Source organism: Schistocerca gregaria, chromosome 11 (assembly GCF_023897955.1).
Source record: "Schistocerca gregaria isolate iqSchGreg1 chromosome 11, iqSchGreg1.2, whole genome shotgun sequence".
Classification (NCBI taxonomy): domain Eukaryota; kingdom Metazoa; phylum Arthropoda; class Insecta; order Orthoptera; family Acrididae; genus Schistocerca; species Schistocerca gregaria.
Window position 1 is genome coordinate 67254158 of NC_064930.1, and position 25048 is coordinate 67279205.

The 25048-nt window shown below is 43.4% G+C and overlaps 1 protein-coding gene and 1 non-coding gene across 2 annotated transcripts in view; both read left to right on the forward strand.

Moving 5' to 3' along the window:
- Positions 1–3869: 3869 nt before the first annotated feature.
- Positions 3870–25048, forward strand: part of LOC126295112 (probable cytochrome P450 6a14) — a 368581-nt gene continuing 347402 nt past the window's right edge. The window contains exon 1 of the mRNA XM_049987370.1: positions 3870–4044. The gene's annotated coding sequence lies outside the window, so the exon portion shown is untranslated. The remainder of the gene's footprint in view (positions 4045–25048) is intronic.
- Trnas-aga (transfer RNA serine (anticodon AGA)) lies at positions 15120–15194 on the forward strand. Its single transcript has one exon. It is a non-coding gene; the product is annotated as a tRNA-Ser (tRNA).

Sequence of the window (25048 nt, forward strand, 5' to 3'; positions counted from 1 at the left end):
TAGCGTTTGTAGACATAGAGAAATCTTTTGACTGGAATACTCTCTATCAAATTCTGAAGGTGACAGGGGTAAAATACAGGGACCGAAAGGCTATTTAAAATTTGTACAGTAACCAGAAGGCAGTTATGATAGCAGAGGGACATGAAAGGGAGGCAGTGGTTGGGAAGGGAGTGAGACAGGGTTGCAGCCTCTCCCCGATGTTATTCAATCTGTATATTGAGCAAGCAGTAAAGGAAACAAAGGAAAAGTTCGGAGTAGGAATTAAAATCCATTCGCCGATGACACTAATTGTCAGAGACAGCAAAGGACCTGGAAGAGCGATTGAACGGTCTTGAAAGGAGGATATAAGATGAATATCAACAAAAGCAAAACGAGAATAATGGATTGTAGTCGAATTAAGTCGGGTGATGCTGAGGGAATTAGATTAGGAAATGAGACACTTAAAGTAGTAAATGAGTTTTACTATTTGGGGAACAAAATAACTGATGACGGTCGAAGTAGGGAGGATATAAAATGTAGACTGGCAATGGCAAAGAAAGCGTTTCTGAAGAAGAGAAATTTGTTAACATCGAGTATAGATCTAATGGTCGGGAAGTGCTTTCTGAAAGTATTTGTATAGAGTGTAGCCATGTATGGAAGTGAAACGTGGACGATAAATAGTTTGGACAAGAAGAGAATAGAAGCTTTCGAAATGTGGTGCTACAGAAGAATACTGAAGATAAAATGCGTACATCACATAACTAATGAGGAGGTATTGAACAGAATTGGGGAGAAGAGGAGCTTGTGGCACAACTTGACCAGAAGAAGGGATCGGTTGGTAGGACATGTTGTGAGGCATCAACGGATCACCAATTTGGTATTGGAGGGGAGCGTGGATGGTAAAATCGTAGAGGGAGACCAAGAGATGAATAGACTAAGCAGATTCAGAAGGATGTAGGTTGCAGTAGGTACTGGGAGATGAAGAAGCTTGCACAGGATAGAGTAGCATGGAGAGCTGCATCAAACCAGCCTCGCTTGTTTGGCGTATGCCTCAACTGCTGCAACATTATAAAGGCCTATTTCGTTTTATCTAGCAGACAGTGATACATCAGAAATAATCAAATCGAGAAACCACACTAGTCATTGGTACTATTCATATATCGGCTTTTTCAGTAGTAGACAACATTTTGATTTTTCATCTAGCAAGCCGTTTGACGAACTTTGATGAGATAATGGATCCTTTCGCAGAAAGGAAAGCACGGCGTGTAGAGCTGTAGCAAGATTAGAAGAGCCGGCCGCGGTGGTCTCGCGGTTCTAGGCGCAAAGTCCGGAACCGAGCGACCGCTACGGTCGCAGGTTCGAATCCTGCCTCGGGCATGGATGTTTGTGATGTCCTTAGGTTAGTTAGGTTTAAGTAGTTCTAAGTTCTAGGGGACTGATGACCACAGATGTTAAGTCCCATAGTGCTCAGAGCCATTTGAACCATTTGATTAGAAGACCTAAGGATTGGAAAAAATGCTTGACTCTTGTCTTCACTGGTTTTATGTTTCCTATAATTTTGTGTCACACGAAAGAGAAAGTTACTAGCTAATAGGCAATAAAGAGCGCAAATTTTCTGAAGAGTTCTCATTCTCCCGGTCACAAATAATCCCAACCAGTATTAATTGCGAGATTTTTTTAAAGAAGGATGTTCAAAAGGTTCACATGGCTTTGAGCACTATGGGACTTAACATCTGTGGTCATCAGTCCCCTAGAACTTAGAACTACTTAAACCTAACTAACCTAAGGACATCACACACATCCATGACCGAGGCAGGATTCGAACCTGCGACCGTAGCAGTCGCGCGGTTCCGGACTCAAGCGCCTGGAACCGCTCGGCCACAGCGGCCGGCTAAGAGCGATGTCAAACCGGCCTACCAGGAGCAGGGTATTTTCATTTCTACTGTCCTGAATATAGGCTTGATAGCTTCCATTACAAAGGATACACATTTGAATTATACAGAGCGAAATACAGACATATGCGATAGAACAGTGCTCTGTGAAGAAGCGTGCACTGTACTTTGGCACACTTATGACCAAATAACATGTCGTACATTTCCCCGAAAATGCACATTTTGCACTACTGGCCATTAAAATTGCTACACCAAGTAGAAAAGCAGATGATAAACGGGTATTCATTGGACAAAGATATTATACTAGGAATGTGATTACATTTTCACACAGATCCTGAGAAATCAGTACCCAGAACAACCACCTCTGGCCGTAATAACGGCCTTGATACACCTGGGCATTGAGTCAAACAGAGCTCGGACGGCGTGTACAGGTACAGCTGCCCATGCAGCTTCAACACGATACCACAGTTCATGAAGAGTAGTGACTGGCGTATTGTAACGAGCCAGTTGCTCGGCCACCATTGACCAGACGTTTTCAATTGGTGAGAGATCTGGAGAATGTGCTGACCAGGGCAGCAGTCGAACATTTTCTGTATCCAGAAAGGCCCGTACAGGACCTAAAACACGCAGTCGGGCATTATCCTACTGATATGTACGGTTTCGCAGGGATCGAATGAAGGCTAGAGCCACAGGTCGTAACACATCTGGAATGTAACGTCCACTGTTCAAAGTGCCGTCAATGTGAACAAGAGGTGACCAAGACGCGTAACCTATGGCACCCCATACCATCACGGCGGGTGATACGCCAGTATGGCGATGACGAATACATGCTTCCAAAGTGTGCTCACCACGGTGTCGCCAAACACGGATGCGACCCTTATGATGATGTAAACAGAACCTGGATTAGTGCGAAAAAGTGATGTTTTGCCATTCGTGCATCCAGGTTCGTCGTCTAGTACGCCATCGCAGGCGCTCCTGTCTGTGATGCAGCGTCAAGGGTAACCGCAGCCACGGTCTCCGAGCTGATAGTCCGTGCTGCTGCAAACGTCGTCGAACTGTTCGTGCAGATGGTTGTTATCTTGCAAACGTCCCCATCTGTTGACTCAGGTATCGAGACGTGGCTGCAGGATCCGTTACAGCCGTAAGGATAAGATGCCTGTCATCTCGACTGCTGGTGATACGAGGCCGTTGGGATCCAGCACGGCGTTCCGTTTTACCCTCCTGAACCCACCGATTCCATAATCCGCTCACAGTCATCGGATCTAGAGCAACGCAATAGCCTACAATCCGACCTTTCAACAAAATCGGAAACTTGATGGTACGCATTTCTGCTCCTTACACGAGGCATCACATCCACGTATCTCCAGGCAACGCCAGTCAACTGCTGTTTGTGTATGGGAAATCGCTTGGGAACTTTCCTCATGTCAGCACGTTGTAGGTGTCGCCACCGGCGCCAACCTCGTGTGAATGCTCTGAAAAGCTAATCATTTGCACATCACAGCATCTTCTTGCCGTAGGTTAGATTTCGCGTCTGTAGTACGTCATCTTCGTGGTGTATCAATTTTAATGGCCAGTAGTGTATACATCAAACTCTTCGGAAAGATGTGCGCTTCAAAATGAATTTTTGAAAAATTGATTTCCTTTAAATTTTTGATGTCCTGTCTAAAACGCTAGAGGGGGAGGGAGGCGCCACATTCTGGTTTTTGTCCCGGTTCGGAAATATGGTTTATCCGGAGCTGGTATGCCGAACTCCTAACAATTATCGTCACGTAATGGAAAAAACTCCGGTAGGAAGACGCAGTCGGTGTTTTACGTAACCCTTACCGACATAGTATCACAGAGGTCAGCGTTCTATTATGGCAAGAGTTCTTCCGCCGTTTAACACGGCCGGTCTAAACGGACGAGTGTGCCCGGCTTTACCCGGGACGCTCCCAACTGCGCATGCGCCGTCCCGCCACGCTATCCTCTCATATAAGCGTTATCAACAAGCGACGCCTTTCAGTTGCTGCGCAGCGCAGCTAGCGGTGAGGTGTCGGTTGTGTAAGTGACTCTGCTACGCATACCAACATCGCGAAGTCACGCCAGCTGCATTCGACGCGAGCTGCTCTGTGCGCGTTTCGTACTCGGCCTTCTCTCGCCTCGTCCTGCCCTCTCAAACACCACACGTGTTCCGGTGAGTACACACATGTCGTCGTTCTTCCGTTTCCGAAGGCTGGGAGCAAAATATGAAATGTTGCGTTACCTTCCGTCGCATTGCGTTATGCTTTCAGCTGTTTGCGTGATAACCGGACTATCGCAAATGACACAAGCAAAAGGCAAACCAGGCCTTTTTATCATACCGAGTGCCACAGCTACATATTTCATTGTTACTGTTTTGTTTTGACTAGCTCAGGACCACGTGAATAGCTGATTTATGTCTCATCTTTCATTTTTACTTACCATTACGTATTCATTCCTGCGCTCTGTTATTCTTTCTTCTGCCATGCACTTCCTCTCTTCTTTTGTGTTTTCTTCTGTAACACCGTCGCTCTTGAGGTTTTATACCTTCCCCTCCACCTTTTTTCCACTGAATGCCACACAGCCAGTATTTGTTTTCTATGATTTTTTTTAACTGCTGTAGATATTTATTAATTTCTATAAACCATGGATGTGAGTTTTCGGACTTTTTTCCCAAAGAATTCGAATTTACAAAGAGTTCTAATCTCGGCCCGGCACACAGTTTTAATCTGCCAGGAAGTTTCATATCAGCGCACACTCCGCTGTAGAGCGAAAATCTCATTCTGTAATTTTATTACTTTTTGATCAATCTGTTGTTACCTAATTTCTCTTGAAAGTCTAATCCTCTCACTTCTCATTGTTTTCTCCTGCACCTCCTTGGCCGCGCGATCTGAGACGTTTTGTCACGGTCCTTGCGGCTTCCCCATCCGAGGTTCGAGTTCTCCCTCAGGCATGGCTGTGTGTGGCGTCCTTAGCGTAAGTTAGTTTAAGTTAGATTAAGTAGTGGGTAAACTTAGGGACCGATGACTTTCACAGTTTCGTCCCATAAGACCTTACCACAAATTTCCAATTTTTTTTTTTTACGCCTCCTTGTCTCTTCTCATTTTCCTCGTCATTTTCTTATTTATGGATTCTTCCATTACTTCTTGCTAGAAAAATTCCATACTTAACGCTAAATATTAACGTTGAATAAAGAGTATGCTGGTTTCGTTCTACTGATTTTTGATTATTTCAACTTAGTTTTTGACTTATTGTGCCATCTTCAGGAAAGAGCTGATAAAAAATTTTTTTCTATGCATCTTCTCCAAGTTACTTAACTATGGCGAGGCATTCTGCGCAATAAGTACACCCACTTCTAATTACAACACTGTTATGCTTCAGTGTTGTTTTAATAGATAACGATATTGTGTTGTATCTGTCGTTAAGTGGAACGCCATGTTCGTTTCTGTGCCTCTTTTTATGTTAGTCTCTTTGTACACAGCACTTGGCTGGACTATTTCTCTGAAGTATTTAAATTAGGGAAAAGTTTGAATTTTTTCGTATTTTGAAACAATATGTATGTACCTTTTACGTTGGTCACATATAGGGTTTTTCAATATTGTAATCCAGTTTTTTGTCCTACCCATTTTACATCTTATAGGTTCTGTACTAAGATTGCTAGGTCATCAGCTAAAGCTACGAAGTTAGTTTCAAGAGTCTCTCTGTACCTCTCTCTCTCTACCTTCCAAGTTTCACTTTATTTATTTTTTTCTCCATTCTCATACTACTTTGTCCTAAACGCAATTTTAATACAATCACAGGCATTCTGGAAATATACCGACGGAAAAGATGCACCACCAAAATGAAATTAACATAATGAAATTTTGGGGATCCATTTCTCCAGATAATACAGCGTGAAGTGAAATTCGCGCACTCGGGCTTCGCAGCGCCGATTCCTCACGTGCCAGCGATAAAAAAATGTCTGTCACAAAATTCCGTCCAGAGAGTACATACAGCACAAAAAGGACGTTGAAGAGTGGCAATCTGGCAACACTGTGACCACTTGTAGAATAACTACCTGTGTCAACACACAGTAGGTGGTGCAGTGGCTAGTGTTTTGGGTCAGCATGCAGGAGGTTCGATCCTGGGTTCAAGCATAGTTTTTTTATTTGGTAAATGTAGTCCAGGTGGCACGGTATCTGGCATTTTAATCGTCAACAGCGATAGCAGTGGGTCCTCTGTAAGAGCATTACTACCATTGTAGAAATGGAACGTTGGTCAGCTGTGAAAGAAGCCCTTTCCACATCGTCGGCTCGCATTTAATCGCATCACTTCATGTACGAAATGGGAAACCTGTTCTTTTTGTACCTTCCTCTAGTGGTCACATTGATTAGTACCAACTATTTTTCTTGCCTAGGTCAGGTCGGTTACATTTCTTTAGGGTCTTACGTTATCAGCAGAACTAGCAACACGGTTTGCAAACAATGTCCAAACTCTGTTACTAGTTCTGTGTGTTACCGCCATGGTTCCATTAATTGTTCCAACGGTCTATTTCTTATTTGTCTAAACGCGTATCTGTTGTGTTCAGCATTACAAAACATCGTAAATTTAGGATATATGTGACGTAAGAAACTGTATATATTACAGTATGAAATGTCAGAATGAATTTAGCAAATAAAAGAAAAAAGCGCCACAACTCAGGGTTTGAACCGGCAACCTCCTGCATGCTAACTCACAACCCTACCCACTGCACCAACTGCACAACACATGTAAATTTTCTTGTCATAGGTAGTTAATATTCTTGTGCTTACAGTGTTGCCAGACTGCCACTGTCCTTTTTCTGCTAGATGTACTCGCTGGACGAAATCTTGTGGGAGGCATTTTTTTTATCGCTGGCATGGGATGAGTCGCGCGCTACGAAGCCCGAAAGCGCGAATTTCGCTTCACCCTGTATTTGCAAGTGATTAAAAACTGCAACATCGCAGGTCAACACAAGCGCGACATAAGCCATTACAAATGTGAAATGGTGGAACTGCCAGAATTTTGACTGCAAGCAGGCAGACGTGCATGCATTATGTTCAGGTGCCGGATGTCAGCTTGTGTGATGGATTTCTATGCCTGTTGCACTTGGTCGGTCAATACAGGGACGGTTAATGCTGTTCATGGATGACGCTGGAGCTGTCTCCGAATGATGTCCCATTAGTGTGTGATTGGAGATCTGATGATCGAACAGGCCAAGGCAACATTTCGAAACTCTCTAGAGGATGTTGGGTCACAAGAGCGGTGTGGTGGAGCGTTATCCTGTTGGAAAATATCCTCTGGAATGAAACTTCCTGGCAGATTAAAACTGTGTGCCGGACCGAGAGTCGTTCTGCCTCGGTGCCAGTAATGGCCAGTTGATCTACAACCAACCTGTCTGCGTGCTATACACACGGAACCTACACCTGGAGTTATGGTCTGGGGTGCAATTTTCTGTAACAGTGTGGGCACTCTGGTGGGTTACCCCACGTACCAAATGGCTCTGAGCACTATCGGGCTTAAAATCTATGGTCATCAGTCCCCTAGAACTTAGAACTGCGTAAACCTAACTAACCTAGGGACATCACACAACACCCAGCCATCACGAGGCAGAGAAAATCCCTGACCCCGCTGGGAATCGAACCCGGGAACTCGGGCGTGGGAAGCGAGAACGCTACCCCACGTACCCTGACTGCAAAATTGTGCATCAATCTAGTGATTCGACGTGTCCTGAACAACATTCCAGAGGATATTTCTAGAGTGAAATTTTCACCCTGCGGCGGGGTGTGCGCTGATATGAAACTTCCTGGCATATTCCCCAGTACCTCGTCTCCTGCGGAGACATGGCTTAGCCGCAGCCTAGTGGATATTTCTAGAGTGAAATTTTCATTCTGAAATTTTCACCCTACGGCGGAGTGTGCGCTGATATGAAACTTCCTGGCACAATAAAACTGTATGCCAGACTCAGACTCGAATTCGGGGTCTTTGCTTCTGTGAAGTTTGGAAGGAAGGAGACGAGGTACTGACGGAATTAAAGGTGTGAGGACGGGACGTGAGTCGTGCTTGGGTAGCTCAGTTGGTAGAGCACTTGCCCGCGAAAGGCAAAGGTCCCGAGTTGGAGTCTCGGTCCGGCACACAGTTTTAATCTGCCAGGAAGTTTCATATCAGCGCACACTCCGCTGTAGAGTGAAAATCTCAGTCTAGAAATATCCTCTGGAATGTTGCTCAGGACAGGTCGAATCACTAGAGTGATGCACAATTTCGCAGTCAGGGTACGTGGGGTAACCCACCAGAGTGCCCACGCTGTCACAGAAAATTGCACCCCAGACCATAACTCCAGGTGTAGGTCCCGTGTGTATAGCACGCAGGCAGGTTGGTTGTAGATCAACTGGCCATTACTGGCACTGAGGCAGAACCAGCTTTCATCAGGAAACACAACAAACCTTCCAGCCTGCTCTCCAGTCAGGTCTCGTTTAACAACATTGGGGCCAGTTGCAATGCCTGCTACAGGACCTCTCGTAGCTGTCCATGAAGGAACTGATATGTTGTGTCACAGTGGTGCCAACTGCTGCTCATATTGCTGCTGCAGATACAACATGATGTACCAGAGCCACACCCCGAACCCTATTGCCTTCTCCCTCTGATCATGTAAGAGGAATGTCTTCAAAGAGATAGTATCAACAGCAGTTGAGAGATGTATACCACATAAATTTATAAGTGATGGTACTGATACCCCTATGGTACACGTTGTTGCAGAAGCAACGAAAAAAAGCATGCCAATTTTAAAAGAACGCAAAATCCCTAAGGTGGCAAAGTTTTACAGCAGTTCCAAATTTTGCGCGTACTTCAATGCGAGAAATGCTTTTAATAATTTCCACAACGAAATTTTCTCTAGAAGTCTGGTAGAAAACACAAAGAGATTCTGGTCATACATAAAGCAAGACCGAATCAATACCTTCACTGCGCGATAACAACGGCGAAGTCACTGATGACACTGCCACTAAAGCAGAGTTATTAAGCACGGTTTTCTGAAACCGTGACGAAGTAAAAACTCCCGAATACCAATCCAGAATAACTGCCAAGATGAGAAACATAGGAGACATCCTCGGTGTAACGAAGCAGCTTAAATCACTCAATAAAGGCAAGGCATCCGGTCCAGATTGTATACCAGTCAGGTTCCTCTCAGAGTATCCTGATAAAATAGCTCAATATTTAGCAATTATATACAACCACTCGTTCACAGAAAGATACGTACCTAAAGACCGGAAAATTGCTCAAGTCACACCAATACGCAGAAAGGGAAGTAGGAGGAATCCGCTGAATTACAGGCCCATATCACTAACGTCGATTTGCAGCAGGGTTTTGGAACATATACTGTATTCGAACATTATGAAGCACCTCGAAGAAAACGATTTATTGACACATAGCACGGTTTCAGAAAATATCGTTGTTGTGAAACACAACTAGCTCTTTATATTCATGAAGTAATGAGTGCTATCGACAGGCGATGTCAAATTGATTCCACATTTTTAGATTTCCAGAAGGCTTTCGACACCGTTCCTCACAATCGTCTTCTAACCAAACTGCGTGCCTGCGGACTATAGCCTCAGTTGCGCGACTGGATTCGTGATTTCCTGTCAGAAAGGTCACAGTTCGTAGTAATAGACGGAAAGTCATCGAGTAAAACAGAAGTAATACCCGCCATTCCCCAAGGAAGTGTTATAGGCTCTCTATTGTTCCTGATCTATATTAACTACATAGGTGACAATTTGAGTAGCCGTCTTAGATTGTTTGCAGATGATGCTGTCATTTACCGTCTAGTAAAGTCATCAGATGATCAAAACGACTTGCAAAATGATTTAGATAAGATATCTGTGTGGTGCGAAAAGTGGCAATTGACTCTGAATAAAGAAAAGTGTGAAGTTATTCATACGAGTACTAAAAGAAATCAGCTAAATTTCGATTACGCGATAAATCACACTAATCTGAGGGCTGTAAATTCAAGTAAATACTTAGGGATTACAATTACAAATAACCTCAATTGGAACGATCAAATAGATAATGTTGTGGGTAGAGCAAACCAAAGACTGCGATTCATCGGCAGAACACTTAGAAGGTGCAACAGGTCTACCAAAGAGACTGCTTACACCACGCTTGTCCGCCCTATTCTGGAGTACTGCTGTGCGGTGTGGGATCCACATCAGGTGGGACTGACGGATGACAGCGGAAAAGTACAAAGAAGGGCAGCTCGTTTTGTATTATCGCGAAATAGGGCAGTTAGTGTCGCAGAGATCATACGTGAATTGGAGTGGCAGTCATTAAAACATAGGCGTTTTTCGTTGCGACGGGATCTTGTCATGAAATTTCAATCACTAGTTTTCTCCTCTGAATGCGAAAACATTCTGTTGGCGCCCACCTACATAGGGAGAAACGAACATCACGATAAAATAAGAGAAATCAGGGCTCGTTTTCTTACCTTCCCCCCCCCCCCCCCCCCCCCCCCCACCGTTGCCCGCGTCATTCGAGAGTGGAACGGTAGAGACACAGTTTGAAGGTGGTTCATTGAACCCTCTGCCAGGCACTTTATTGTGAATAGCAGAGTAATCACGTAGACGTAGAATTAGTGTGACTTCTCCGTCCGGAACCCGATCTTCTTGTGACTGTATGTGCATTCCTGGTAAGTGTTTCTGCTGCCGGCCGCTGTGGCCGAGCGGTTCTAGGCGCTTCAGTTTGGAACCGCACTGCTGCTACGGTCGCAGGTTCGAATCCTGCCTCGGGCATGGATGTGTGTAATGTCCTTAGGTCAGTTAGGTTTAGGTAGTCCTAAGTTCTAGGGGACTGATGACCATAGATGTTAAGTCCCATAGTGCTCAGAGCCATTTTGTTTCTGCAGTATCACAGAAGCAACATCCGGGACGTTGTAGCTCTGTTACACGACCTCGTTCAAGCTTAGTGAGGTGTTTATAATGTCGTCTCTGTCGCCTTTAAGGAATTCTTGACTAACATCGAACAACACGTCCAATCTGAAAGGTAACAAACGCTCGCGACCGGGTATCTCAAAATGAATATAAGGGTTTTAACGCTTGGTGTCATTCAACTTACAGTTACAAATAACGCATCAAATTAAAGAGTAAGTCAAACAGATTTGTTTCTATACCGTTGCGCAAAGCGAAGACTATGGAACGACCAAGAATGAATGAAAAACATGTTGAACGAGTCAAGGTCTTATCACGCGCAGTCTCAAGAAATCAATTCGTTCTTGTTCTTGACAGTTGTTACAAACTCTAGACCCTACATACTAGAAAAATTGCGCGCTTACGGTCCATCCGATGACATACGCAGTTGGATAGAAAGTTTTCTAACAGACAGGGAGCAGTATGTCGTCCTGAATGGGATGACTTCAGCAAAAACAAGCGTAACTTCAGGTGTGCCCCAGGGCAGCGTAATAGGTCCTATGCTTTTTACGATTTACATGGACGACCTGGTTGATTGTATTGACAGCGGCAGTAGACTGTTTGTCGATGATGCTGTAATCTACAGGAAAGTAGCATCATATTAAAGTCGTGCAAAAATCAATGAGGATTTGCAGAGGATAAATGCGAGGTGTAATGACAGGCAGTTATCTCTCAATATTAGTGAGTGTAACATACTGCGTATATCAAAGCCAAAATCCCCATTAATGTACGAGTACAAAATAAATGCCCAGTCTTTGGAAGCGGTAACATCCGTGAGGTACCTGGGTGTGACTATTCGAATTGATCTCAAATGGAACGATCGCATTACACAAGCAACGGCTAAGGCGAGCTCTAGATTGCGGTTTATTGGTAGAATTCTGAAGCGATGCAGTCCTTCAACAAAGGAAATTGCTACAGTCTTAGAGTATTGTTCGTATTTATGGGACCCTTACCAGTATGTGTCTGATCCAAGAGATTCAGAAGGCCCAAAGAAGAGCGGCAAGATTCGTGACTGGTACATTTAGCAATCGCGAGAGCGTTACAAGTCTCTTAGAAAATTTGAAATGGGACACACTAGCAAATAGACGAAGCGATAAAAGGGGCTGCTCACAAAATTCCGAAATCCTATCTTCGCCGAGGGTGTAGAGCATGTATTATTACCACCAACTTTCAGAACGTGCAATGATCACCATTCAAAGATAAAGGTAATTAGAGCTCGTACCGAGGCGTTCAGACAGTCGTTTTTTCCTTGCGCGATCCGCGAGGTGAGCAGAGGAGGCAGGGGGGGGGGGGGGGGGGGGGAGGAAATATGACTTCAATGCGAATTGTGCCCTCTGCCACACACCGCTTGGTGCCTAGCGGAGTATATATGTAGATATGGTAAGCAAATCCCCACGAGATTGTGCAGCTGTAACGAGACCCCTCCCGACTTTTTCGGCGACGGAACTGTAACTGGTGTTTCTTTGCAGCAAAATGGCGCGCCATCGGGGTGGCCGAGCGGTTCTAGGCCCTACAGCCTGTAACCGCGCGATGGCTACGATCGCAGGTTCGAATCCTGCCTCGGGCATGGATGTTTGTGATGTCCTTAGGTTAGTTAGGTTTAAGTAGTTCTAAGTTCTAGGGGACTGATGACCTCAGAAGTTAAGTCCCATAGTGCTCAGAGCCATTTGAACCATTTGGCGCGCCATCTCACTGGCATAACTCAGCACGCTACTGGTTAAACTACGTGGTATCCGACCGCTGGATTGGCCGCAAGGCGCTGGATGATAGAGCTAGTTTTATATGTTTATATCTTCATGTTAAGCTGTTGACAATGTTGACTGGGATACTCTGTTTCAAATTCTGAAGGTGGCAGGGGTAAAATACAGGGAGCGAAAGGCTATTTACAATTTGTACAGAAACCAGATGGCAGTTTTGAGAGTCGAGGGGAATGAAAGGGAAGCAGTGGTTGGGAAGGGAGTCAGACAGGGTTGTAGCCTCTCCCCGATGTTATTCAATCTGTATATTGAGCAAGCAGTAAAGGAAACAAAAGAAAAATTCGGAGTAGGTATTAAAATCCATGGAGAAGAGATATAAACTTTGAGATTCGCCGATGACATTCTAATTCTATCAGAGACAGCAAAGGATTTGGAAGAGTAGCTGAACGGAATGGACAGTCGTGAAAGGAGGGTATAAGATGAACATCAACAAAAGCAAAACGAGGATAATGGAAAGTTGTCGAATAAAGTCGGGTGACGCTGAGGGAATTAGATTAGGAAATGAGACACTTACAGTAGTGAAGGAGTTTTGCTATTTGGGGTGCAAAATAACTGATGATGGTCGAAAAAAAATGTAGAGTAGCAATGGCAATGAAAGCATTTCTGAAGAAGAGAAATCTGTTAACATCGAGTATAGACTTAAGCGTCAGGAAGTCGTTTCTGAAAGCATTTGTATGGAGTGTAGACATGTATGGAAGTGAAACATGGACGATAAATAGTATAGACAAGAAGAGAATAGAAGCTTTCGAAATGTGGTGCTACAGAAGAATGCTGAAGATTAGATGGGTAGATCACGTAACTAATGAGGAGAAGAGGGGTTTGTGGCACAACCTGACTAGAAGAAGGGATTGGTTGGTAGGACATGTTCTGAGGCATCAAGGGATCACCAATTTAGTATTGGAGGGCAGCGTCGAGGGTAAAAATCGTAGAGGGAGACCAAGAGATGAATACACTTAACAGATTCAGAAGGATGTAGGTGGCAGTAGGTACTGGGAGATGAAGAAGCTTGCACAGGATAGAGTAGCATGGAGAGCTGCATCAAACCAGTCTCAGGACTGAAGACCACAACAACAACAATCTTAATGTTTGCACACGATCTGACCCCATGCGGTTTTTGCCTTTCGGGGTTCGTAAAGGATGATGTGTATTTGTCTCCGCTACCAGCTGATATAGACTTCAGAAACAGCACTGTTACAACAATTAGTGTAGACGTAGTGATCAAGGTTTTGGAAAGAGTCGCCTATCGTCCCGATGTGTGACGATGTTGCTGACATTGAACACTTAAGAAAAACTGTTACAGTTGCTCTTTCATTTGATGTATTATTTATACGAGGGTCGTTTGAAAAGTCCGTGCAGAAATAAAAACTACTTACATCTTTGGGGGTAATCCTCTTTTATTTTTCAACGTAGTCTCCTTTTAGACTTAGTATTCGGAAGGGATCAACAAATTAGAAAAGCGTTGTACGAAGTATTGTCCAAGTCTGCAAAATAGCTATTAGTTGCTGGAATCGCCTCCTCATTTGAAATAAAAACTTAGTGCTGCCAGCCATTTCTTCAAATTGGGGAGCAAATAGTAGTCCGAGGGAGCCAAGTCTGGAGAATAGGGGGGATGTGGAACGAGTTGGAATCCAATTTTCATTAATTTTGAGACCACAACTGCTGAGGTGTCTGCTGGTGCATTGTCGTGATGGAAAAGAACTTTTTTGATGTCCAATCGCCGGCGTTTTTCTTGCAGATCGGTTTTCAAACTGTCCAACAACGATGAATAATATGCACCTGTAATAGTTTTACCCTTTTTCACGTAGTCGATGAGGATTATCCCTTGCGAATCCCAAAAGACAGTCACCATAACCTTTCCGGCTGAAGGAATGGTTTTCGCATTTTTTGGTGCAGATTCTCCCTCGGTGGCCCATTATTTAGATTGTTCTTCGTTCTCAGTAGTAATGTATCCACGTTTCATCCACAGGGACTAAACGACGCTTAAAGTCGTGCAGATTCTTCCTGAACCGCTGCAAACCACACTTGCAATACTTCACACGATTCTGTTTCTGGTCAAGCGTGAGCAATCGCGGAACCCATCTTGCTGATAGCTTTCTCCAGTCCAAATGTTTATGCAATATATTATGTACCCGTTCATTGGAGACCCCCACAGCACTAGCAATCTCACGCACCTTAACTCTTATGTCATCCGCAACCATAGAATGGATTTGATGAATGATTTCTGGAGTCGTAACCTCCACAGGGCGTCCAGAAAGTACAGCATCACTTGTGCCCATATGGCCACTCCGAAAGTTTTGAAACCACTTCCAAACTGTTCTAATCGAAGGTGCAGAGTCACCGTAATGTTTATCAGGCTTCTCTTTAGTCTCCTGAGGCGTTTCGCCTTTCATAAAGTAATGTTTAGTCACCACAGGAACCCCTTTTTCGTCCATTTTTTTGACAATCACTTCTTGAAACTGAGAGAGAGGAGAGCTTCTGTAAAGTTTGGAAGGTAGGAGACGGATACTGGCAGAAGTAAAGCTGTGAGTACCGGGCGTGAGTCGTGCTTCGATAGCTCAGATGGTAGAGCGCTTGCCCTAGAAAGGCAAAGGTCCCGAGTTCGAGTCTCGGTCGGGCACACAGTTTTAATCTGCCAGGAAGTTTCATATCAGCGCACACTCCGCTGCAGAGTGAAAATCTCATTCTGGAATCACTCCTTGATTCACACGAATGCCAAACACAAAGAAATAGACCAATATGGCTGAAACTTGGTGTGTAAGTTAAATGTAATAAATGCTACAAAGCCTTAAAACATGTATGTTCATTTTGAATCACCCTGTATTTGAAGCAAACCTGATTTGCACCCTCATAGCGGTGCTATTAGCACCATCGTTATGCGACTGGTCCCAAATTTGAATAGATAACATCTTTCAGACATAGAGAAACGCCTATCAACTTCTGTTTATGTCACACAGCTCTTTCTTGTTGTTGCCATTTTTTTCCGTCAGTGTATACACGCATGCTACAAAAGGCCAGGACCATATATTGAACGAACAGACGCAATTACGCAGCATTACGTTTTACAGAAGTCTCGCTGAGTATTCGTTGAAATGGGACGCTGTAAACGTTGCAGACAAGTGCCCGGTCAGTATCTTTGCTCACGGAATTTTCGATAATTGTCGATAAAGTAATGTACTCAGGAGTGGTTAGCCATCTCAGCAGTAATGGGATAATTAGTATATCACAGTTTGGGTTTCAGAAACGCTGTTTCACAGAGACAGCAATATACTATTTCACTGTCCACATAAAAGAGTCTCTAAATAGTAAAATGTCACCAATAGTTCTATGGCTTATCCAAAGCATCTGATTGTGTGAACCATGACATTATGTTAGAGAAATTACAATTCTATGGTATATAAATGGAACAGCATACGGTTGGTTTAAGTCATACCTACAGAAAAGGAAGCAAAAAGTTTCTTTGTATGGTTTAAGTGATTTAAGGAAGTTTCCCCACTTCATCTAACTGGGGTGAAATTACATTAGATGTTCCACAGGGTTCGATCATGGGTCCTCTTATGTTATTGATACATGTGAATGACCTTCCTTCTTATCTCAAACAAGAAGTTAAACTGACACAGTTTCCTGATAATACAAGCATCATTATTAATCCAGTAAAAGAAACTCCAATAGAAAATGATACAAATAATGTCTTTGGATAAGTTATTGCTTGGTTTTCTGCGAATGGACTTGCCCTGAACTTTGAAAAAATACATCTGTGTATTTGTCGTCGCCATACTGACGTATCACCCGGCGTGATGGTATGGGGCGCCATTGGTTACACGTCTCGGTCCTCGCTTGTTCGCATTGACGGCACTTTGGACAGTGGACGTTACATTTCAGATGTGGCTCTACCCTTCATTCGATCCCTGCGAAATCCTACATTTCAGCAGTATAATACACGACCGCGTGTTGCAGGTCCTGTACGGGCCTTTCTGGATGCAGAAAATGTTCGACTGCTACTCTGGCCAGCACATTCTCCAGATCTCTCACCAACTGAGAACGTCTGGTCAATGGTGGCCGAGCAACTGGCTCGTCACAATACGCCAGTCACTACTCACGGTGAACTGTGGTATCGTGTTGAAGCTGCATGGGCAGCTGTACCTGTACACGCCATCCGAGCTCTGTTTGACTCAATGGCCAGCCGTATCAAGGCTGTTATTACGGCTAGAGGTGGTTGCTCTGGGTACTGAATTCCCAGGATCTATGCACCCAAATTGCGTGTAAATGTAATCACATGTCAGATTTAGTGTAATATATTTGCCCAATGAATACCCATTTATCATCCGCATTTCTTCTTGGTGTCGCAATTTTAATGGCCAGTAGTGTATTTGATCAAACCCAGGATTGTTAAAACTGGCACGTTCCTTTGAACAGATTTTTTACTCTGCTGAAGAAAACAGGTACACAGTTCACGAGGCGCGGTCTAGGAGATCTCAACACATGCCTGTAACATTTGTTAGTAACGAACAAAGAAGGCGATAATGCAACCAACAGTAAAACATTGTTGAGTGGGCAATTTAACTAGTGTACTGGGAGTATGGTAATATTCTGCCAGAACTGACCTTGGAGAACAAATTCGAAAATGTTCGTGCGGTCTGAGGGATCACACCTCGTGAGTTAAAGGTTGATGGGTGACGGTCTTGATATTATTGTAAACTGTAACTGCGATCGCAAAGGTATCATGTATTCGAGTGCTGTTTTTACTTTATGTGGAGTATCAATGCTGCCGTGTGCTGTCTTTGTTGGAATTTGCATTTAGACGTTACTAGAAAGTTCGTTATAGACGTACTGCTATATCCGATTGTTAGGTATACATTAGTCAGTTTTTGTGTGTTATTTTTCCACATGACAGTGCATGACGTAGGATCAGCGGTATTACATGTTTACGTAAATGCCACAAGAAGTAGATGATGTGTGGAAATTCGGTTACCTTTCAAGTTTTGTTAGGTTTGGTTCTGGTTATGTTTTTACCCGAATCTACGTCTACTTTGTGTTGAGATTGTTATATATTTTTTATTTTTACGTATTAATTTTGTTTTGGTTTATGATGATCTGTGATGTGTTTTTGGTGTTATATTTTTTGCACGATGAATGTGTATGTAAATGTGAAGCGTCATTGTGGTTCGTTTATCTTACCTATTTTCCTGCTTTATAATATCAGTGAAGTTTTCAGTTATTTTGTGCTTTAGATCGGTTTGTCGTTCATTAAATTTAAAAGAGTATTGTGTGGAAGTGAATATCTCTCTATTTCTTCTAGGACGTTCATACAGCTTCCGAACACGTGGATGTTTCGATGGGGAGCCATTGCATTGCGTGCCCGATTTCGGATTTCTCTTACTTTGGGGAGATTTACAAAAAAAAAAAAAAAAAAAATCAAATGTGTGTGGTGTGAAATCTTATGGGACTTAACTGCTAAGGTCATCAGTTCCTAAGCTTACACACTACTTAACCTAAATTATCCTAAGGACAAACACACACAGCCATGCCCGAGGGAGGACTCGAACCTACGCCCGGGCCAGCCGCGCAGTCCATGACTGCAGCGCCTTAGACCGCTCGGCTAATCCCGCGCGCGGCTGGAGATTTACAACTCTTTGTGTATTCAGCTCACGAGTCCAAAGTCGATGTCATGGGTAGCGTATCCAAAACGCATATGATCACATACAGAACATATGAAGAGATACCCACAACGTACGTCAAAATATGGAATGCAGGCTTAGGGGATCCATAGAAGCATGAGGTCGTCACACGGAGCAGTTACTATAAACGTAAATGTGTTTGGTAATTGTGTTGTTTTTGTTTATGGAGCAATACCTTGAAGATAAACATTATCTGATAAAAAACAGTTTAGTAGCAATTTCGATTAAGCATATTTTTCAATGTTTGTATGATGCACATAATGTGGGTGCTAATTTTCAACGCTACGTGTTCTTCAGTCTTGCACTGTGGAGCAAAATCGGATACACTGACAGGGACAAAGCCGATGAGAAACGGTTGTAATGCCTTCCCAGACGTTGACTAGGTAAAAAGTGCAAAGAAATGACAAATAGGAGACGGGACAAAACAGTAATACTGACCTCCGTACAAATATGATTTGAAAGTCGGAAAAAAGCCAGGAAAGATAAAGAAAAGAGAAACTCAAAACGAAAACTGTTTATGGGTGTAATATCTCTTTATATTCGATGAATTATTCTCATACAATTCTACCCTTGAATGACGTTTACTAATTTTCTATCTCCTTACTCGCTGAATCCATGCGCAAAGTAGTTTCACACAATAGCTATGCCATGAGCTCATCATTATTCTTTGTAGTACTCTCTCTGGTGGTTGTTAAAGAAAGAGGTTCCGAGAATGTCTTCGTGCCGATTAGCCTGAATTGTAATCTGAATATTGAGATTTATGACAAAAGATAACTGATACGAAATTGTACGATTTATATTGCTCCTTCATACAAAAGGTGTGTATTTCACATTTGAGAATTAATTATGTTCATCGATATACTGCGTTGTTGTTAACCAGAAGGGAACTTCAGAAAGACTGGATACGAACCTGCATTTAATACTCCAAGAGATCCATTACTTCTTCGGAAGGTTAAACTTCGTCAATTGCAAATATCCGCTTGATCTGAGGTTTCCCGACTGATTATACAACGCTCCCAAAATTACGAGGCATTTTATTTGTACAGATTAGCAGACTGCCGCAAAGCAGGGGAGAAGAATCATGGGCTGATTTCATTCTAACAACTAAAATTTCTGAATCATTTTGAGTGACTGAGTTATGACTGTTTCCTATTATGAATGATTGATTGCTCGAACGAATTGAGAACTACATAATTACATAGATAGGAGGAAAAATTACATGGGGAAGAGACGAAAGGATCAAGTTGCAACGAAAGTAGAGTAGCAAAAAACGACAGTTGGAGAGATCAAACCACACAAAAAAAATTGAAAAGACGAGTTTCTTCTATACAGGGGAATTTTTAATAATAATGCCTTCAGTCACAATTTTTTCACGTTTTATTAAATTACTTACACGATGCTTTTCGGACCCTATGGTTCAATCTTCAGGTGCTTATCGTCTAATACAACATTTACATTTGCTCTTAAGTGAGATGAAATGTATTTTCCTGTTACAAAGAAGTTAGATGTTAGTTTCATATTTTGTTAGCCGACTGTGAAACAGTGGAAGAAGCAGTGAAAAACATTACGAACAAACAAGAAAGAACACTTTTAATCTTTATAGATCGCATATGTTGGTTTATTCATACTGTCGTCGCACATTTGTTTCCAATTTTTTTAAAAACACTTCACAGATTTAGTTTCACCTAATGTGATCAAAGATAAAGTTTATCACATAGAGTCAGAGATATGAGTTTTAAGAAATTGGTGCATGCAAGTATCGCATTTTTGATTTCCAGCAGGTGCTGTCCAGTAACTAATTTCTCAAAGCATTACACTCTGAAAGCATTTATGTGTTCTTGGAATCGGGTTTTGAAATTTCTGCCAGTTTTCCCTGCATAGTTGACAGGACGACTCGGGCATTATACTTTATACATTCCACTGCTGTTGAATTTTTGGCTATCTCTTTTTATATTGTGGGCTAGTAAGTGCCGTAATTTATCACTGATGAGCAATGCAATTATGAAATTGTTCTTTTTATTAATGTTAGCAATTATTCAGTAAGGTTTTGACTGTTTTCTCCACTGTTTCTCACATATTCACGCACTCTATTCACGAAACACGAAACCTAACATCTAGCTTCCTCAGAACAGGAAAATGCATTTCGCCTTATTCAAGGACAAACGTTCATTAGGTATTAGACGATCTGTACCTGCAGATGGACGCGCAGTGTCGGAAATGCATCGCGTAATTTAATAATAGACGAAAAGATTTTGACCGAAGGCGTTTTCATTCAGACTTGCTGTGTACTGAATGTAGTCACTTTCGCAGATGCAAAATATGGATGAAACTAAAAAGATTTTTCGACTACATCAGGCAAAAAATCCAAGATGAAGATGCATATTCTGTAATGCGATGTATTCAGACTCGTTATAGAATGAGGGATGGACGCAGTGGCAATCTTGTGAACAATTTTCCAGAGCTAAGGAAGACAAGTGCTTCGTGTGTCATTTCTGTTCTTAATAACGTGTGTTCTCGTTTTTTTTAATAGGACCAGTTATTAAAAACTTCGCTTAGATTTGTGAAATATTTTGAATTTTTGAAGTTTTTTGTAAAAAAGAGTTTTGGTACTTAGAAAAGATTTGGCGTATCTGTTGGTAGGATATTTAAGGATTTCTATATATTAGGTTGGTAGTTTCTAGGAACTTACTTGTCGACTGTCATTTTCTATCCGAAGTTCACTGTTGCCGTTTGAGATTTTCACTATATGATCAAAAGTAACCCGACGCCTGGCGAAAAAGACTTACAAGTTCGTGACGCCCTCCATCACCTGTCACAGTACTTTTACTGGATCCTGAGGCAGTTTGTAATTCCTGTGTGATGGTCTGGATACATGTCTGCTTATTACACACTACGACCCTCTTCAACTGTCGGCGGTCTCTGTCAGTCAACAGACGAGGTCGGTCTGTGCGCTTTCGTGCTGTACGTACCCCATCACGTTTCCACTTCACTATCACATCGGAAACAGCGGACCTAGGGATGTTTAGGAGTGTGGAGATGTCGCGTACAGACGTACGACACAAGTAACACTCAATGTCCTGACCGCGTTCGATGTTCAATTGCCTCTGAGCACTATGGGACTCAACATCTGAGGTCATCAGTCACCTAGGACTTAGAACTAATTAAACCTAACTAACCTAAGGACAACACACACATCCATGCCCGAGGCAGGATTCGAACCTGCAACCGTAGCGGACACTCGGGTCCAGACTGTAGCGCCTAGAACCGCACGGCCACTCCGGCCGGCAGTTTGTGAGTTCCGCGGAGCCCTTTTCAGCTCTCCCACGATGTCTAATGACTACCGATACGGAGTACCTGGTAGTAGGTGGCAGTACAAAGCACCTAATATGAAAAACGTATGTTTTTGGGATGTCCGGATACTTTGATCACATATTGTAGATATACAGGGTGGTCCATTGAGCATGACCGGGCCAAATATCTCACGAAATAAGCGTCAAACGAAAAAACTACAAAGAACGAAACTCGTCTAGCTTGAAGGGGGAAACCAGATGCCGCTACGGTTAGCCCGCTAGATGGCGCTGCCACAGGTAAAACGGATACCTTTTCCTTTTTTTAAAAAAATAAGAATCCCCATTTTTTATTACATATTTACGTAGTATGTACAGAAACGTGAATGTTTTAGTTGGACCACTTTTTCGCTTTGTGATAGATGGCGCTGTAATAGTCACAAACATATGGCTGACAATTTTAGACGAACGGTTGGTAACCAGCAGGTTTTTTAAATTAAAATACAGAACATAGGTACGTTTGAACATTTTATTTCGGTTGTTCCTTTGTGAACTTATCATTTCTGAGAACGCATGGTGTTACAGCGTGATTACATGTAAACACCACATTAATACAATAAATGCTCAAAAGTATGTCCGTCAACCTCAATGCATTTGGCAATACATGTAATGACCGTCCTCTGAACAGAAAGTAGTTCGCCTTCCGTAATGTTCGGACATGCATTGACACTGTGCTGACGCATGTTGTCAGGCGTTGTCGGTGGATAAAGATAGCAAATATCCTTCAACTTTCCCCACAGAAAGAAATCGGGTGACGTCAGATCGGGTGAACGTGCTACGACGACCAAACCACCTGTCATGAAATGTGCTATTCAGTACCGCTTCAACCGCACACGGACTATGTGCCGGACATCCATCATGTTGGAAGTACATCGCCATTCTGTCATGCAGTGAAACATCTTGTAGTAACATCGGTAGAACATTACGTAGGAAATCAGCATACATTGCACCATTTAGGTTGCCATCGATAAAATGGGGGCCAATTATCCTTCCTCCCATAATGCCGCACCATACATTAACCCGCCAAGGTCGCTGATGTTCCACTTGTCGCAGCCATCGTGGGTTTTCCGTTGCCCAACAGTGGATATTATGCCGCTTTGCGTTACCGCTGTTGGTGAATGACGCTTCGTCGCTAAATAGAGCGCGTACAAAAAATCTGTCATCGTCCCGTAATTTCTCTTGTGCCCAGTGGCAGAACTGTACACGACGTTCAAAGTCGTTCCTGGTGCATAGAAATATGGTACGGGTGCAATCGATGTTGATGCAGCATTCTCAACACCGACGTTTTTGAGATTCCCGATTCTCGCGCAGTTTGTCTGCTACTGATGTGCGGATTAGCCGCGACAGCAGCTAAAACACCTCATTGGGCATCATCATTTGTGGCAGGTCGTGGTTGACGTTTCACACGTGGCTGAACACTTCCTGTTTCCTTAAATAACGTAACTATCCGGCGAACGGTCCGGACACTTGGATGATGTCGTCCAGGATACCGGGCAGCATACATAGCACACGCCCGTTGGACATTTTGGTCACAATAGCCATACATCAACACGATATCGACCTTTTCCACAATTGGTAAACGGTCCATTTTAACACGGGTAATGTATCGCGAAGAAAATACCGTCCGCACTGGCGGAATGTTACGTGATACCACGTACTTATATACGTTTGCGACTGTTACAGCGCCATCTATCACAAAGCAAAAAAAGTGGTCCAACTAAAACATTCATTTTTCTTTACGTACTACACGAAAATGTAATAAAAGTGGGGGTTCCTGTTTTTAAAAAAAACGCAGTTGATATCCGTTTGGCCTATTGCATCGCCATCTATCGTTCCAACCATAGCGCCATCTGGTTTCTTCCTTCAAGCTAGACAAGTTTCGTTCTTTGCAGTTTCTTCTTTTGACGCTTATTTTGTGAAATATTTCGCACGGTCATTGTCAGTGGACCACCCTGTGTAGTGAGTAGAGCTGTGAAGGCTATAAAATGGTGTTGTAAGTGGAGAAAACAGAACATTTGCTACGTACTCTTCTGCTTGAGTTTACTAGAGGAGTGACAGCAGCGAGGCAGCCAGAAGCATTTACGCCGTGTACGGGGATAACGATATTGGACAGAGCACTGCAAGAGAATGGTTTTCTCGTTTCGAAGACGGTTGTTTTGACATTAGTGACTCTCCACGTTCAGAAAGACCTTCAGGTTTTGATGGAGACCGTTTAGACGCATTAGTACACATTGATCCATGTCAGTATGCTAGAGCACTGGAAGTTATGATGAAATGTGATCATTCCTCGCATGCTATGTGTAAAATTCGAAAATCAGGCGTTTAAGTACCGCAGGATCTAATCGAAACTCACAAAAATCAGCAGGTGGCCGTATGTGCATTTCTGCTTGCACGTCGTCAGTTGGTTCGTGAGTAACGCCGACCATTGCTAGCCTGTATCGTTAGTGGAGACGAGATATGGAGCCGTTATGCTAACAGAAGGGGAACAAAAGCAGTGGCTCATCCCAAACAACGGAGCAGGTGCGCGTACAAAGACGTCCGTGCGTCCGCAAGAGGCAATGTTATGCATGTGCTGGAAGGTGGAACAGCGGCCGTGTGGCGGACTATGAATTGCTTCCTAGGGTGCGACCATCGCTGCTTTATACACTACTGGCCATTAAAATTGCTACACCCAAAGGAAATGCAGATAATAAACGGGTATTCATTGGACAAAGATATTATACCAGGAATGTGATTACATTTTCACGCAGTTTGGGTGCATAGATCCTGAGAAATCAGTACCCAGAATAACCACCTCTGGGCGTAATAACGGCCTTGATACGCCTGGGCATTGTGTCAAACAGAGCTCGGATGGCGTGTACAGGTACAGCTGCCCATGTAGCTTCAACACGATACCACAGTTCACCGAGAGTAGTGACTGGCGTATTGTGACGAGCCAGTTGCTGGGCCTCCATTGACCCGACGTTTTCAATTGGTGAGAGATGTGGAGAATGTGCTGGCCAGGGCAGCAGTCGAACATTTTCTGTATCCAGAAAGGCTCGTACAGGACCTGCAACATGCGGTCGTGCATTATCCTGCTGAAATGTATGTTTCGAATGAAGCGTAGAGCCACGAAACGTAACACATCTGAAATGTAACGCCCACTGTTCAAAGTGCCGTCAATGCGAACAAGACGTGACATAGATGTGTAACCAATGGCATTCCACACCATCACGCCGGGTGATACGCCAGTATGGCGATGATGGATACACGCTTCCAATGTGCGTTCACCGCGATGTCGCCAAACACGGATGCGACCATCGTGATGCTGTAAACAAAACCTGGACTCATACGAAGAAATGACGTTTTGCCATTCGTGAACCCAGGTTCGTCGTCGAGTACACCATCGCAGGCGCTCTCGTCTGTGATGCAGCGTCAAGGGTAATCGCAGCTGCTGCAAACGTCGTCGAA